The sequence below is a fragment of the Nuphar pumila genome, chromosome 6 (assembly GCF_984573655.1).
Source record: "Nuphar pumila chromosome 6, dmNupPumi1.hap1.1, whole genome shotgun sequence".
NCBI lineage: Eukaryota > Viridiplantae > Streptophyta > Magnoliopsida > Nymphaeales > Nymphaeaceae > Nuphar > Nuphar pumila.
In genome coordinates, this window is record NC_143254.1 from 1,011,123 (window position 1) to 1,029,353 (window position 18,231).

The 18,231-nt window shown below is 36.5% G+C and overlaps 1 non-coding gene across 1 annotated transcript; it reads left to right on the forward strand.

The window, feature by feature from the left end:
- Positions 1–2,273: 2,273 nt before the first annotated feature.
- On the forward strand, positions 2,274–2,357 carry TRNAL-CAA (transfer RNA leucine (anticodon CAA)). The gene has a single exon. It is a non-coding gene; the product is annotated as a tRNA-Leu (tRNA).
- The last annotated feature ends 15,874 nt before the right edge of the window (positions 2,358–18,231 follow it).

Here is an 18,231-nt window from a genome sequence, read left to right on the forward strand (position 1 = left end):
CTTGTTCCCCAAATTGAGGTTATGTCGGGTAGAGGAAATGAAATTCAAACCCTACCAACCGAAGCATGTTATATGTTCTCCCCTGGAACACGCAAGTGCGTGTTCTCGGGTCTAAATGAGTGTCACATATGTAATCACGTGGGGCTCGTTTCCTCGTGTGTGTCGGCATCACTTAGGTTTGGAGTCTGGTGCGTTTGCAAAGACTTAAGTACCCTTTCCTGCCATTTGGGTCGTAAAACGACATTTCGAGGAAATGACAAAAATGTCCTCCTACCAGAAAGGGTTAAAATCATTATCGTTTTCGCCCTAAGGAGTAAACTCCTCTTCTTTAACAGGAGCTCCTCATAATATGTCGCCTTAAACATTTCGGATCACCCTCTGATGATGCACCATCTGCTGTAACAGGAGCTCCGATTGACGATGCACCCTTTGCCATCGTTTGTTGCTGCTAGAGCACACTTTGTCACTTTCTGCTGTCTTCGGAGCACCCTTTGTCATCGTCTACTGTCGTCGAAGCACCCTTTGCCGTCGTCGTTGTCTATTATCGTCAGAGCACCCTTTGTCGTCGTTTGTTCGTGAGAAATAGTTGAACTACCAGAAAAATCAACATTCTGTCTATTGTTCATTATGATACCAGGGTGCAAGCGTCAAATTGAGTAAACATAGAATAACGATTTACAACAACGATAATGATGGCAACGTCAAACTGAATAGAGTAGCGATTTATAATAGAAATAAGCTAAGAGAGTAGCGATTTATAGTAAAAATTAATTCAGAGAGTAGTGATTTATAATAGAAATCAGATAAGAGAGTATCAATTTACAGTAGAAATCAATCCAGAGTAGCGATTTACAGTAAAAATCAGATAAGGAAGTAGCGATTTACAGTAGAAATCAGATAAGAGAGTAGCGATTTATAGTGAAAATCAAATCAGAGAGTAGCGATTTACAGTAGAAATCAGATAAGAGAGTAATGATTTACAGTAGAAATCAAATCAGAGCGTAGCGATTTACAATAAAAATCAAATTAGAGAGTAACGATTTAGAGTAGAAATCAGATCAGAGAGTAACGATTTAGAGTAGAAATCAGATCAGAAAGTAGTGATTTACAGTACAAATCAGATTTCTATTGTAAATCGCTACTCTCTGATCTGATTTCTATTATAAATCGCTACTCTCTTATCTGATTTCTACTGTAAATCGCTACTCTCTGATCTGATTTTCACTGTAAATCGCTACTCTCTGATTTGATTTCTACTGTAAATCGCTCTTTTCAACAGAGAGAGAATAAAAAAAAACTACAGCCGCTCAAAGAGAAAACTTATTGCTCTTTTCAACAGTTACAAGAAAGAAAGAAAAGAAAGAATTTATACAAGGCAAGGGCGACAATCCTAAACCTAAACAAGTTGGGTCTGATCCATAAGAAACCGAGTCTCAAACATAAGCCAAAAAAAATATTCTTTCGAGAGGGCGTTGCCCCCCCTGACCCCCGCCCGTTGACCGCGCAGTGGGACCCGCACTGGGAAAACCCCCGGACCCCCTTTCTGTAAGAGAAAAATCTATGAATCAAGCTCCACAACTCATCAGGCAAGGACGAGAAGACGACCATGTGTTGTAACACAAGCTAAAAACAAAGACGAAACATGCAAATCTATTTACGGGGAGTGGGAGGACATTTTCAGCCAACGCATATCTATCTTACGGAAGGACATTTCTCTCAAAAGCATATCTACCTTTTTTATATGTTGTTTTATTATAAAGTCATCGTGGGCAACATTGGCATATGAATTATCGCGGGTCCCAAGATATTCCTCCGTACACACAAGAACACGCGAATTTGTGTTTCGGGGAGAACACACACCACCCTCTCCCTACGGACGAAGTATTTAGAACATACTTTTAAAAATAAAGATATATTAGAAACAGATAGATCAGCTGGGTTGAATAAAAAAAATCATAGCCCAAACCCGATCCCCATCATACTCGGGTCGGTACCTTTTATGGTCACACCTGGATATCTGGGTTAGGGTCTGGTCAGATAAACCCAACCTATTGACGGAAGGCCCTGCCTGAGAAAAACCCAACCGATTTGGCCAAAGGGTACAGACACCTAACCCTAACATCCCAACTGCCAAGATCAGAAGGTTGAGTCACTAATCTCAGTATGGAGAATAAAAAGTGATGTTGAAATCGCTCCTCTCCTCTGTTCCCTGTTTAATAAGTTCCTCCTAAAAACGAGTTAGTTTCAATATATATCTAACCTCATCATCAATCGTCAGGATGGCCGAGTGGTCTAAGGCGCCAGACTCAAGTTCTGGTCCTCGTGAGAGGGCGTGGGTTCAAATCCCACTTCTGACATCAGCCTTCCTTTTCATATCTTTTGTCAAATAATTTCTTTTTGGGTTATTTACAAAAATGTACCCAGCCTTTATATTTATATAATTCAGATTCATCCCTATTAGAACTGGCTTTTTGGTCAGGAAAACCTAACAGGTATAGCGTTGGATGGAAGTCTGGTCCAAACTCGGACTACGTATCAAGCAGAGACTGGCAGGGTGCACTGCTACTTAGTTAGGCTAAATCAGAACACTAGGATGGTAATTAAGTCGCCCCATATCCATTTTCCTTCCATTCGACCCTCAAAACCAACCATGGCAGGCCTCCAAGCTGAGACCAAAGGCCCGAACGAGCTGCTTTGTAAAATAACCGATCAAGTTTCCCCGTCCAGGCTACTTCCTAGTGAGGCTGAACCAAGAGACAATTTCTTAAAAACTTTAGACTTGGGACTAATTTTATTGTTTTGTTTTCTTAGTTTTTTTTTTTTTTAAAGGCAAGCTGGGGTTAGCCTGACCCCTACCAGTTATACAACGATACCATTGGTATTTGAACTTGCAACGTCCCAACACAAGGTGGCGTGCACTAGCTGCTCCTACCCGTTGGTAGGTTTTCATTTAACAAACCTCGCTGTCACACACAACTTTTTGAAACTCATATGGTTTTTGACGTTTTCTTATCTTTATCTTGGAATCCTCATCAGAAAGTCATACCCATTCATCTGTGATAGCGAAGCGTGAATGGGGCTTTGCGTTCATAGTGTATATAAATCCATGGACCCAAATGGCCATCCTCTGAGTTGAGGTTGTCAACATTATTTGGCCCCACCATATAATCTGACTCGAATCTTTTTGGGTTTTAACCTATCTGTTCTCGGGGCATGAGCAGATCCAATGTTCGGGGCAGAACACTTATAAAGGAAACAGATCAGGTCATGCTTGAAATGAGCATAAGGCTCAAGCTAAAATTGTGGTACACTTTTCGGATGAATGCCACATGGCATTTAACCGAAGCGATAACAGTTGTTTTTTTGAATGAAAAAATATTAAAAAATAAAATGTATGGGGGTCCCTCTCTCGAGATCACTGGGGACAAAGTTCTTAGTCTACACTGAATCGTTCACTGGGAAATCATTCCCTCGTGCTCCTTTACAGCGAGATCACTGATGCAGGGAGCGAGGAGGCCATCGAGAGACAACGATGAAGGGTTTTCGAGCAAGTTCTGAGCACCAGATCATCTGAACCCAACGCTTCCATTCTCTGCTGATATCGGTGAGGTCTCTCTCTCATTCTCGTGTCTCCGTAACCTGCTGATGTTGGTGTGGTCTCTCTCTCTCTCTCTCCATACCCTGCTGTTACGTCATTACAGACCTCTGATGAGTCCTCTGGCCATATGCAGAGTAGTGCGCCTACTCTCTCTCCCCTCTCTCATAAAACCCCAAATTTACAAAGATTCTCCCTCTCGGATTTTCTTGAGTGGGTCACCCATTTTGATTTTCTTGGATTTTTTTTGTTTATTTTTGCTGTGGATTATTTGTTTTGTTGCAGTAACTATAATGTGTTGGTTTCCAGATTGAGCTCGATTCAACTCTTGTTGTGCCATTACAATCCCCTTTGCTGTTCCTTTTTTCTGTCATTACCTTCCGTCGTTGACTCCTCTTGCTGCACCATTACCATCCCTCCTACAGACCTACTCGCATAGGGTAATTCTCTCTCTCGCTCTAAATGTTTTCTTGTGTTCAGGTTGGCTGGTGATTTTTTTTTTGTGCCCAACAAAGCTTATTTTACTTCTTGTTTGATTTTTTCAATGATCACCAGTGTTAATAACTGTAAATGGTTCATATTCTATTTTCTGGATATTTGTTGTCTTTGTTGGGTATACATTGTGTATTAATTTTTCTTATAGTTGTGCTATATATCATGTCTTTCATTTTTTGAAGCTTTGGATGCGTGGTGTCAGTTTTTAAAGGTTTTTTTTGGTCTTTAACCATTGCATTTTATTATGACTATGTTGTTTGAATGTGGTTATTATATATGATTCATGGTGATCGAGGAAATTCCATTTTGGTACAACATGCTATTTGAAAATATTTCAATCATTTACTCAATAAATATTGGAGATTTCATTTCAGTCATTTTAAGGTAGTTGAATGCATCAGCTGGAAAGATATAAGAGTCAGTTTTGGCAATTATGGGGATCTAAAAAACATGGTTGTTATTTATTTACACATTTTTTAAGGGTTGGACAGGAAGTTAGGTGTGTGAGTGAGTTTTTCTGCTTTTGGGTGTTGAGGAAATGAGATCTATGTGTGGTATTTTTCTTTTATTCTTGGTTGCATTGAGAAGTTTATTGTCATATTCAACTCTCTTTTAGTTTATAATAGTAGTAATGCCATCTAGTTGTTGGTATCCATCATCAAATTGAGGGTGTGTAGTTGGTTTCTCCATCAGAATTGTCTTCATTATAGTCCATACTGAATTAATATCACAGCTAAATGAGGTCTTGAATGGCTTTGGGTTGCTTGCACAATTGTGGTTTCCTACACTTTTGTGACTATGAAATGGTGTATAAGGGACATTATTTTTATTTTCTATGGGTTATATTTCATTGAGTTCATTCATTTCTCTCCTTGTGTGAAGTTCAAATTGTTTAAATTGGTTCTAAGCATATTGCACATAGTGGTAGACTCGCAGTTAGACACATTAAGAGAGCAATTAATGTCTCCTTTTATGAAACTATATGGTTTTAAGGTGTCCTTGTTTTAGCTTGAATTTGAAAAAAAGATTGGTGCCTCATAGGATAAATCTTTGACTCCTTTATCTGTATTATTTTGTGCCTTGTGGATTTTGTCAGCATGGTAAAACAGTACAAAGAAAAGACAAAAAAATCTTTAATGTGATGTTATCTACAAATCAAATGATTTTTAGCAACATTGTTATCTATAAGATATGGGCTATCTATTCTCGTTTTATCAAATGAGTTTCATGTCAATACTTATCGATACTTATTTGATGCTTCATTAGTAATTAGTTCTTTTTCTACTAGATGCATAATTATGATGATTGATGCTTAATTAGGTGCAAATAACTTTTAGTTCATATGGCACACTGCTTTATCATCTAAGAGAGCATTTTATTTTATTTTTCTTTCAAATGTGTTGCTGCAGTTGGCTTCCTGATACTGTTACCTTATTAGCTCGATTTATTGGAGAACTGTTGCCAATAAAATCAGAACAAAGGTAGTTGCTGAGTTCCAAAGAACCCATGCAGACACTTGGATCATACAAAAGGATTCTTTCACTGAAGAGCAACTTGAGGTGAGCAATTTTATGTCACTCAGGTTAGGTTATTTTGTGTTCTGCATAACTTATCTAATGCACTAACAAGTTTTACACACAAAGAGACAACAAACAAACATATGCATGCACACACATGCAGAGGAGAGATAGAGAGAGAACTTAGCATAATTATGGATGAGTTTCAGTTTACATTCATGCACATGGAGAGACCTAGCAGTGGATGGTACTGATTTGGCTATTAGTCAGTGGATGGTCAATATTCTTGTTAATTGTACAAAATGTTTATATGGAGTTTTACAATGTTGATGATAGGCCAGTTCTCTGATTGCCTGTCTTTTATTTCTGTTAAACACTTAGAATGTGTTTAGGTTGTTCAATGACTTGTTGTACAATTTGAATGAATAACCTAAAATTTTGTTTTCCTTTTTATAGTTCATGGATTTGATATGCATTTTGAAAATTTTATTTTCCATCAATCTGGATTGCTGTTAGTTCTTAGCCCTTCTTGCAGAACTTCTGCACAATCTATTTTGACTATTTGGTTGTATAAGAACCATGTAGTTAACATATTCCCCAATGCAATTGATGAGCATTGAGGGTGTAGTTGCATACCTAAAGCCTAATTTCTCTCTCTCTCTGTTTACATTATCTTTTTTGAAATTTACATGGTACTTACAATCAGGTACTGTAAAAATAGTCTTGAAAAAGTTCAAATGATTGGATTTAATTTGGACCCAAACACAGATCCAACAAAAATGTCAACTCGGATCTGAAAACAGTCTTTATGACATAAGCCTGAATCTAATCCAAAGCACATTCAAATCCTATTTACAAGATCCATATTTGAAAATAGTATATCATGATATAGGTCTAATTGAATTCAATCCAGTTGCACCAATATTAAGGAGGAATATGTTTTGCTTTCGATATATGCAAAATTTTGAGAACTTACCTTTCAGAAAAGCATTGACAAGATCCCCAAAAAAACATATGAACTTTTTTTTAAGAAAAAATTAGAGAGAAAGAGGGTGGGGAATAAGAGCACTTCAAAGTGGAATAACTTTGGGATTCATGAACACAACAATAGGATGCTATGGACATGATGAATAAAGGATCAAGAGTAATTAGAGATGCTTTGATCTCCAATCAACAACAAAGTTTTCTTCATCATCATCTTCTCTATCACTTGAAGATTCTTTGCTTGATTCTTCAGCCGTCAATGCAAGCGCTTACGCTTGGTCTTGAACTTAGCAGCTTGATGCTCCTCCAAAATCTTTTTCAACATCACTCTTTCCATGTAAGTCCTATGAGCCAAACTTGTCATTAGCAACAGATATAGGGATCAAACTAAAACACAACAAAGATTGCCAATCGCATTTTGGCTCACATTTGCTCTAGAGAATCTGCCACCTCTCTCCATTATGCAGCATCAAACTGCCAAACACATGAATCTTGTCAACATACTATGCATGTGTTTGCGATAATGTCTTTGCATTTCTACGTGTGTAACTAAATTGTGTTGATGATACCTCCTGTACGTCCTCTTGAATCACCTTCTGGAATTCATTGTACTCATCTCTGCATTGAAGAATGATTTGCTCATATCACAGCCAATAAAAAAAATATGCATCGACTTTTGTACAGGGTACACTGTTGTATGACCACATTCTGGAATGCATCTTGATGATCTTTTATCAAGAATAGTTACATAACTTGCATGATATGGCAATTTCTCAAAAAGCCAGAACGCACACACACACAAAGCACATCTAATTGACATTTGACTGTTATCTCTCTTACCCTTTTTCGCTAAACCATGTTTTTCTGTCCCATAGTCACAAATAAGGATCCATGAAGAAAAATGTTAAGTGCAATAACAACCTACGAAAACAAAACCAGGTTTCTCATATATCAAGCAATGGCGCATTGGATTAACTCATTACAAGGAGTTTATAATAGCTAATTTGCCACAATGGTTCAATACAACAATATTTTTGCAAAATAAATGTTACTCTTGCCAAATTGTCCTATTCATTATTTAAAAAAAGTGTTAATATGAGCATGATGTTGATGTAACCTGAATGAGGGGATCATGCGACTCTTATACATGTAGTTTGATATTGTCATCAAGATACACGATACACAAAAAGGTTGACATATTAAAACCACAATATGCAGCACAGGCTAATGCAACACACACAAGCACCAAACTCTTAGCTAAAGTTTATTAGTGTTAATTTATCAGTTCAAGTCATCTTCAGAAAAGAAGGATGAAGTTTGACGTCACCTCTCCAAACCCTGGGAAATGACACCCAACATTCGTCTAGACCACAAACGAACCATATCCAACAAAAAACACAGTTTAATGAACTTTTACTCTGTAGAGGTTTCCTAATACTTGAAAAAGCTGCAGTATAAGAAAAACTACTACGTATAGGACTTGATATCAAATTTAGCAGGATCAATACCATGAGCATGTAGATCAGCATCCTTGTTATTAAAAAACCCTTCAGAAAGAGCATCCTTAGTTTGCTCGGCTTCTGAACCATGAACAGTTCGACATTATACCATGCTGCTGGCTAGGTATGCCCCCTTTCCCTTCATTTGTATATGATATATCAAGAATGGCCCCCTTTCCAGCCGAACTTGATAGTATGGGGGCTTTATTTGAAAGCAGAGATGCTTTCTTTCCATCTATCGAAGGTGATTATCTAGGCTTGAATGACAATTATGGAGTTACAGGCCTGCCACCAGACATTCAAAAATTAGGATAGAGAACTATAACAAACTGCTAAAGTGTGTGCTCAATGAAGGCGGGATTTACAAGAATTTTAAAAGAAATGAACAGTAGATCCCTATAAAAAAGAATTTGTCAACCGGAAGGAAAGGCAATAGGAAGATATCCAATATCATTTCAGGTAATTCAGATTTAGAATGCACAAAGACATTCAACCATTAATTTGATTGAATACAAAATCATAACTTAAAGCCCACAAACGCAAAAAACAAAATCAGAAAGCAAAGTCAATATATTCAAATGTCAAAAAATAGAAAACCACAACCAAGAATAGAAGAAAAACACCACACACTATGCACAAAGACATTCAACCACATTAATTTGATTGAATACAAAATCGTAACTTAAAGCCCACAAACACAAAATACAAAATCAGAAAGCGAAGTCAATATATTCAAATGTCAAAAAATAGAAAACTGCAACCAAGAATAGAAGATAAACACTACACAGAGATCTCATTTTCTCAACACCCAAAAGCAGAAAAACTCACTCACGCATCCAACTTCCTGCACAACCCATAAAAAATGTGTAAATAAATGAGTAACAACCATGATTTTTAGATCCTCATAATTGCCAAAACTAACTATTATATCTTTCCAGCTGATGCATTCAACTACATTAAAATAACTGAAATGAAATCTCCAACATTTTTTGAGTAAATGATTGAAATATTTTCCAAATAGCACGTTGTACCAAAATGAAATTTCCTTGATCACCATGAATCACATATAATAACCATACACTCAAACAACAGTCATAATAAAATGCAATGGTTGAAGACAAAAAAAAAACCCTTTAAAAACTGACACAAAGCATCCAAAGCTTCAAAAAATGAAAGAACTATCAAACATGATATGTAGCACAACTATAAGAAAAATTAATACACAATTTATGCCCAACAAAGACAACAAATATACAAAAAATAGAATGTGAACCATTTACAGTTATCAATTGGTGATCATCAAAAAAATCAAACAAGAAGTAAAATAAGCTTTGTTGGGCACAAAAAAAAAATCACCAGCCAACCTGAATACAAGAAAACATTTAGAGCGAAAGAGGGACCTCGTACGAAGGGGATTGTCATGGCACAATAAGAGTTGAATCAAGCTCAATCTGGAAACCAACACATTATAGTTGCAACAAAACAAAAAATCTACAACAAAAATAAACAAAAAAAATCCAAAAAAATCAAAATGGGTGAACACTCAAGCAAATCTAAGAGAGAGAATCTTTGTAAATTTGGGGTTTTATGAGAGAGGAGAGCGAGAGTAGGCGTACTACTCTGCATATAGCCAAAGGACTCACTGGAGGTCGTTCGTCATTGACGGTGCAACAAATATGAACCCTCACTGGAGGTCGGTAATGGCATACCAGAGAGAGCCCTCACTCATCTAAGAGAGAGAGAGAGAGAGAGAGAGAGAGAGAGAGAGAGAGAGAGAGAGAGAGAGAGAGAGAGAGAGAGAGAGAGAGAGAGAGAGACCTCACCGATATTAGCAGGGAATGGAAGCATTGGGTTTGGATGATCTGGTGCTCCAGAACTTGCTCGGAGATCCTTCGTCGTCGTCTCTTGAGGCCTTTCTCGGCGGCCTCCTCACTCCATGCACCGGTGATCCCGATGTTAAAAGAGTGCGAGGGAGCGATTTCTCGGAGAACGCCAATGAAGAACTTCATTTTCTGCGATCCTGAGAGAGGGACCTAGGGATGGCAATGGACCGGGGGAAAGCGGGCCCCCGCCCTGCCTCGCCCCGTTTGGACCGGGGATGGAGGGCATGAAACAGACATGGAGGCGGGGATGAAGGTTAAAATTCATCCCCGTGCAGGGATGGAGGCGGGGATGGACTGACACTTGCCCCCGCCCTGCCCTGCCTCGTTAATAATATTACTAAAATACTTTAAATAAAAAATAAAATTACAAAATAACCACATTCATAAATACTCCTTTTACTAACTCTATATTTTATCAGTCTGAGCCATCGCCGTCCACATGAGAGAAAGAGAAGGTAAATGGTTTTTTTTTCTTCTCTTATACTATCTATGACAAGTTGCAGCCAGAAGCCCCATCGACCTCTCGGTTACACGGAATGTTATCGGTGAGGTTGCCGGTGAATCGGTGACCCCCTGCGAAAGACAATCCCCTGTCTCGGCGACAACCCAACTGCAGAAACCCTAACGAGAAAACCTAGTCGATAAATGGGTTTGGGGTTTCGGCTAGCATAACGGTTCGGTGATGACGAAAATTTGGCGACCCTTCTCTGCAGCCAATGGTGCCGGCGAGGCCGCCAGCGATCCACGACGGAAACCCCCTTCTAACGAAGGCGTTCCATCACCGACCACCTGATCTCGAGGTCGATTGAAAACACCACCGACGAACGGTGATGCTCCTGCTCTGCCAACGACGTTGGCGAGGTCGCTGGCGATCGTCGGCCGCCTCACCTCCCCGGTAAATGCTATGAAAGGTAAAGGGTTGCAAATTTTTTTTAACCATTCCATCGGCAGTCAATCATGGTTGTCGGTCGCCAACCTAGGTAGCCGACTGTGAAGATTGGTCGATGGTGACAGCGACCACTGTTTACCATCACCGATCTGCCGGTGGAAGACAGAGGTGTTACGACAATAAAGCCGTACATGATACTTCAAGTACAAGGTTTTGATGATGAGCAAGTGAAATCAACTGCATTTCAGCTAACGCAATGAAGACATTGAAGAATTCGATGAAGAATCTTTGAAGACTAGTGTGCAAATGTTTAATTCATTAAAAGTCTTAGATTCTTGTAAGAGCCTTAGAGTGCATATTTAGGTTGCATTTTACCTAAAAAGTCTTTAGAAAAACTTTTCTAAAAGAACCCTTCATGAAAATCTTTTTAGAAAACTCTTTTCTTAAATTTTCGTGTTTATTAGTCGACCAATAGACTTACCAGTCGACTAATCCTTTCGCGCCATATTTTCTAAAAAGTCATTTTTGTCAAATTAGTCAACCGAAGGTTTTATCAGTCGACTGGACAGAATGTCTGTTTTCTAGAAATTTAGCAGCAGTCGACTAATGATTTTATCAGTCGACTGGACAGAACATGTGTTTTCTGAAAATTTAGCAGCAGTCGACTAAGGCTTTTATCAGTCGATTGGACAAAATGTATGTTTTTCAGAAGATTTTAGCAGCAGTCGACTGAAAGGTTTTTCAGTCTACTGATGATATTATCAGTCGACTAATTTTATCTCTAGTCGACTAAGTTTCAAAAGTTCAGATTTTCAAACGGCTCGATTAACAGATCAGTCGACCGACGATAACTGTCAGTCTACTAATAACTAACTATTAGTCGACTAACTACTGTTCCAGTAGACTAATTTTGTTGTTTTTCCTGAAACTTCAAAAAGGCATGTCTTTTCGTTTTTCAAACGTTTTGATCGTTCAAAATGGATTGTTTTGACACCCTTTCGTACCCTCAACGTATAGAAACTTTCAATTATAAATATGAGTGCATTCTACACTCAAAAACATAAAAAATCCAATTGAATTACTTCTTGCTTTTCACTCCTATTCATTCAAGTATTTATTTTCTCACTCACGTAATATTTTTCACTTCAGTTTTTCACTCAAATTCCTTTGAGAGATAGTGAATTCGTGAGTAGAGTATTTCAACAACCTCAAAAACCAATTGCATCTCATTTGCTTTCAAAAGAAGGGCTCATAGGTTGTATTGTAAGTTGTTACTTGTTTCAATTTTCTGTAAAAGGAAGGACTCCTTGGTTTAAAGGAGTTGTTTGCTTTCTGTAGGTGTGTTACTGAAAGTGAGACCAGATTTGGTTTGTATGATCTTGTAGTTACACAAGGTTGATAGTGAAAATCTCAAGCGGGTTTTGCTTGAGGACTGAATGTAGGTCGGGAAAGACCGAACCAGGATAAATTATTGTGTTCTTTGTGTGTTTGCTTTTCAAATTGCAAAATCCGTCAATATTCCGCAGACAATTTTTAAAAGCACTATTCACCCCCCTCTAGTGCTTGTTGCCTCGATCCTACTGCACTTTCATTTGGTATCAGAGCACGTTTGCTATTATTTTGATTTGATCATCATCTAGCATGACAACTACAACATCTCAGCACAAAGAAGAATGCTCCTTTGTTCGTCCTCCTCTCTTTGACGGAACAAACTATGGATAATTGAAAGTGAGAATGACAATATTCTTGCAATCCATGGATCTCGATATTTGGAGAGTTGTTTCAGATAAATACCAAACTCCATCAACTGATTTCAGCCGATGGACCGATGAAGAAAAGAAGACTGCTTCACTAAATGCAAGGCAATGAATGCATTATATTGTGGCGTTGACAAGGTAGAGTTCAATCACATTTCTCAATGCTCTACAACAAATGAAATCTGACATATTCTTTTCGTGACTCACGAAGGTATGTCAAAGGTAAAGGAATCCAAAATTGCTTCTTTAGTTCATAAATTTGAATTGTTTAAAATGAAGCAAAATGAATCTATATCGGACATGGTAACAAGAATGACCGATATAACTAACACTCTGAAATCCCTTGGAAAAGAATATTCACAAGTGAATTTAGTCAGAAAGATCCTAAGGTGTTTAACTCCTGAATGGGAGAGAAAAACCACTGCTATTAAAGAAGCAAATGATCTTAACACTCTCACTCTTGAAGATTTGGTTGGTAACCTTATGGCATATGAGGTCCAACTTCAAGACAGACAAGAAGAAGAGTCTAAGAAGAAATCTCTTGCTTTTAAGGCTACTTCTGACTCAGAAAATTCAGAAGAAGATAAAGATGCAGATATTGCCCTAATTACAAGGCAATTCAGAAGATTCATAACAAATGAAAGATTTCAAAGAAAGGTAAAGAAAGCAGATTCTTTCAATCCAAATGAAGTCAAGTGCTTTAACTGCAAAAAGGCAGGACATATCAAGAAAGATTGTCCTCTTCTCAAAATCAAGCCCAAGGACTAATTCAAGAAGAAAAAGTCATTTCAAGCATGTTGGGATGATAGTGACTTCTCTTCCGATGAAGAATCAAATGAAGAAGTCGCCAACATGTGCTTTGTAGCACAGGAAGATTATGTAAGTCAATTCGACTATGATGAGTTATTAGAAGCATTTAATGATTTATATGCTAAATTTAAAAGTCTAAGTTCTAAAAACAAGGAGTTAAAAACTGAAAATTTAATTCTTGACTCTCAAAATAAAGTGTTATTTCAAGAGATAGAAGATCTCAAGAAAGAAAACTCTTGCCAAGCTTTTGAGATAAAAGAAATTGGAATTAAAACCAATCTTTTACAAAAAGAAATAATTAGTTTAAAAGAAAAATCAAATGATCTTCTTTCTATTATAACCAAATTCACAAATGAAAAAGAGAATCTAGAAAGACTTCTTGGTTCTCAAAGATGCACGGTTAATAAAATCAGATTGGGATATAGCTTCTTTGATACTCAAAATAGACCAAACTATGTGGTGAAAAATCAAAGACAATATTCTCAACCATTTGCTCAAAGAGCTAAATTTTCTAGAAATGTATCTAATCATGAAACTTATAATGCTTATAAGCCTAGACATGATTACTCTAGAAATGCTAAAGCTTGTTATAGAAAGCATACTTTTTATCAAAGGAAACCAAAATCCAAATGGATATGGGTTCCTAAGACTAACTCTCATGGACTCAAAAATAGAAAGGGGTCAAATGCTTTGTCTTCTAATTTTGTTGTAGGTATACAAAATAAGGAGCAAATGGATATTGGACAGCGGTTGTTCCAAACATATGACTGGAAGGCCGGGGTTATTTTCCACCCTCCAATATAAGGATGGATGAACCGTCACCTTTGATGACAATAACAAAGGAAAAGTAATAGGTATTGGTAATATTGATAATCCAAAATTTCCCTTGATAAAAAATGTTCTTTTAGTAGATGGTTTAATGCATAATTTATTATCTATTAGTCAATTATGTGATAAAGGTTTTCATGTTTCTTTTGAAAATGATTTATGCTTAATTTCTGATTTTCACTCTAAAAAGATCATTTTTAAAGGTAAAAGAAGGAACAATGTGTATGAACTATATTTAGATGAGTTACCCACTTTTAATGAAAAATGTCTTAGTGTTTCAAATGAAATTCAATGGTTATGGCACAAGAGACTTGGACATGTTAATTTTAAAAATATTTCTAAGTTATCCAAGAATGATCTTGTAAGAGGCCTACCTAGAATACCATATAAGAAAAATCACTTATGTGATGCTTGCCAAAGGGGTAAACAAATCAAGAGTTCTTTTAAAGCAAAAGATATAGTTTCAACAAAACGTCCTCTTGAACTTTTACATTTAGATCTATTTGGACCATCTAGAATTCAAAGTTTGAATGGTAGCAAGTATGCTTTTGTTATAGTAGATGATTATTCTCGGTTTACATGGGTGATTTTTCTAAAAAGTAAAAATGATGCTTTTTTGGAATTTTCTAAACTTTGTAGAAGAATTACAAATGAAAAATCTACATCTATAATTAAATTTCGTAGTGATCATGGTGGTGAATTTGAAAATGAATCTTTTCTAAAGTTTTGTGATTTACATGGTATATCTCACAACTTTGCTTTTCCTAGAGCGGCTCCACAAAATGGAGTTGTTGAAAGAAAGAATAGAACTTTGCAAGAATGTGCTAGAACCATGCTTCAAGATAAAAATTTACCAAAATACTTTTGGGCTGAAGCAATAAATACATCATGTTATGTTTTAAACCGTGTTCTTATTCGATCAATCTTACATAAAACATGTTTTGAATTGTATTATGATCGTATACCAAAGATCTCATATTTTAAATTTTTTGGTAGTAAATGTTTCTTGTTAAATACCAAAGATAATCTTGATAAGTTTGATTCAAAATCAGATGAATCAATATTTCTTGGATATTCGTCTAGAAGTAAAGCTTATCGTATTTTTAATAAAAGAACATCTTGCATCGAAGAATCTTTACATGTTGCATTTGATGCGAATTGTGAGCAGGTTATACCTCTAAGCGAAGGAGAAGAAGTAATACTTCAAGAAGAACCCTTGATAGAGAGTACTTCTCAAGAAAATATTTCTCTTCAACCGGTTTGGAAAGAAGTTCCCAATCATCCACATGAACAAGTTATTGGAGAAATAAAAAGTGGTGTTCAAACTAAAAGGCAATTAGAAAAATATATTGCAAATGTTGCTTTCATATCTAAAATAGATCCAAAGAATATCAATGAGGCTTGTGATGATGAATTTTGGCTTTTGGCCATGTCTGAAGAACTTAACCAATTTACTAGGAATGATGTTTGAGATCTAGTTGATAGACCAAAGGATCATCCGGTAATTGGAACAAGATGGGTCTTCCAAAATAAGCTGGACGAAAATGGTGAAGTCATTCGTAACAAAGCAAGGTTAGTAGCACAATGCTATAATCAAGAAGAAGACATAGATTTTGATGAAACCTATGCACCAGTGGCTCGATTGGAGTCAATTCGAATGATGCTTGCTTTTGCTAGTTTCATGAACTTCAAGTTATATCAAATTGACGTTAAGAGTGCATTCTTAAATGGACACATCAATGAAGAAGTTTATGTAGAGCAACCTCCAGGCTTTGAAAATGAGAAATATCCAAAAAAAGTCTACAAATTAAAAAGAGCTTTGTATGGACTTAAACAAGCACCAAGAGCGTGGTATGAAAGACTACGAAATTTTCTAAAATAATCTGTTTTTTCCATTGGTCGGGTAGATTCTACTTTATTTATTAAAAATATTAATTCAGATATTCTTATTATGCAAATTTATGTTGATGACATAATATTGGGTTCTACTAATGATTCTCTTTGTAAAGAATTTGCTAAAGCTATGCAGGAAGAGTTTGAAATGAGCTTGATGGGCGAATTAAACTACTTTTTTGGACTTCAAATAAAGCAAACTGAAGAAAAAATCTTCATCAATCAGGCCAAGTATACAAAAGAACTTCTCAAGAGATTTGGGATGGACTCATCGAAATCAAGAAGGAAACCTATGAGTACAACTACTTCTCTTGATAAAGACTAAAATGGTAAAAGTGTAGATACTAAGCTCTACAGAGGTATGATCGAATCTCTATTATACTTAACTGCTAGTCGACCTGATATTATGTTTAGTGTTTATATGTGTGCAAGATTTCAAGCTAATATAAAGGAATCTCATTTAACTACAGTAAAACAAATTCTTCGTTATTTGAAAGATACTTCAGATTTCGGTTTGTTTTACCCAAAATCATCTTCCTTTGATTTAGTTTCATATAGTGATGCAAATTTTGCAGGAAGTAAATCTGATCGCAAGAGTACTAGTGGAACTTGTCATGTCTTAGGAAATTTCTTAGTCTCTTGGTTTAGTAAAAAGAAAAATTCAGTGTCACTCTCAACAACTGAAGCAAAATATATAACAGCTAGTTTAGCGTGTTCACAAGTACTATGGATGAAACAGACCTTAAAAGATTTTGGTTTGAATTACTCCATAACAACTATTTATTGTGATAACACTAGTGCTATAAATCTTTCTAAAAATCCTGTTCAGCACTCAAGAACTAAGCATATTGAAGTTAGACATCATTTCTTAAGAGATCATGTGTTAAAAGGAGAAATTTCGTTAAATTTTATTTCCACTAAAGAACAACATGCCGATATCTTCACTAAACCTCTTAAAAATGAAGATTTTATGAGAATTAGGAGAGAACTAGGTATTTGCTCATTTTTGGATTTATGAAAATATTGATTTTTGAAAAAAATCTCAAAATCGCACTATATTAGTCGACCGATAAAATTTTAGTCGACTGATGCTTTAAAATTTTAGAATGAATCGCACCATACTAGTCGACCGATATATTTCTAGTCGACTGTTGTTTTTAAATTTTTTAGAATGAGTCGCACATTCTTAGTCGATCGATAAAGTTTTAATCAACTAATTTTTTTTTTAAATTTTAACTGAAGGGACCCGATACCCCTTGAATTTTTTTAAACACCCATTTTTTTTTTAAAAAAAGGGCATCGTTTCATTTTATTTTCACACCTTTTCATTTTTCTTAAAAATGAAACCCTTAAAACGAAAACCCTCTTTCTCTCTCTTTCCTCTGTCTCTTCCAAAAAACCCTCAGAGTGTCGTTCGATCCTATCCTCGCCGGGATTTTCTTGCCGTGATAGGGAGACGCCAGAATCTTCTGGCCGTGACAGGGAAACGCCGGAATCCTTTTACAGTAACTGACGCATCTTCAAATCTCGCCGGAACACTCTTGCCGTGACAGTGTATCTTCAGCCATTGCCGGAATCCCCTTGTGGCAGCCTTCACACTCGTCGTCAGCCACCGTATTTTCCTATGTTTCTGTTTCACAACGCCAGACAACATTTTCCTTCTGCCGGACGTCGTTTGGAAGCCGACATTCTTTTTGATAATTTTTTTTTACCATGCCTCGTTCGAAGTCTGCATCTGCAAAAGGTTTAAGTTCTCCTCCTCCTACACCTTCTTCAAGACATGGATTTTCTCTCAGATTACTCCGAAATCCTCTTTTATATGATACTTTTGGATCGATTTCTGCACTACCTATTCTACCAGGCCAAAATGTACTGTTTCACCTGTTTTCTCGTTACAAAATAAGAGAATTATTTTCAGGAATTTAACATCTTTTTGATGCCTGTGCAGATACCCTTCACTATCCTTTTCTGATTCACTTGTTTAATACGAATTTACATATTGATCATGAAACTGGAGTTCTGTCCTCTCTTGTTCGTGACGTTGAAATCGAGTTTGATTCTAAACTACTTGGAGAAATCCT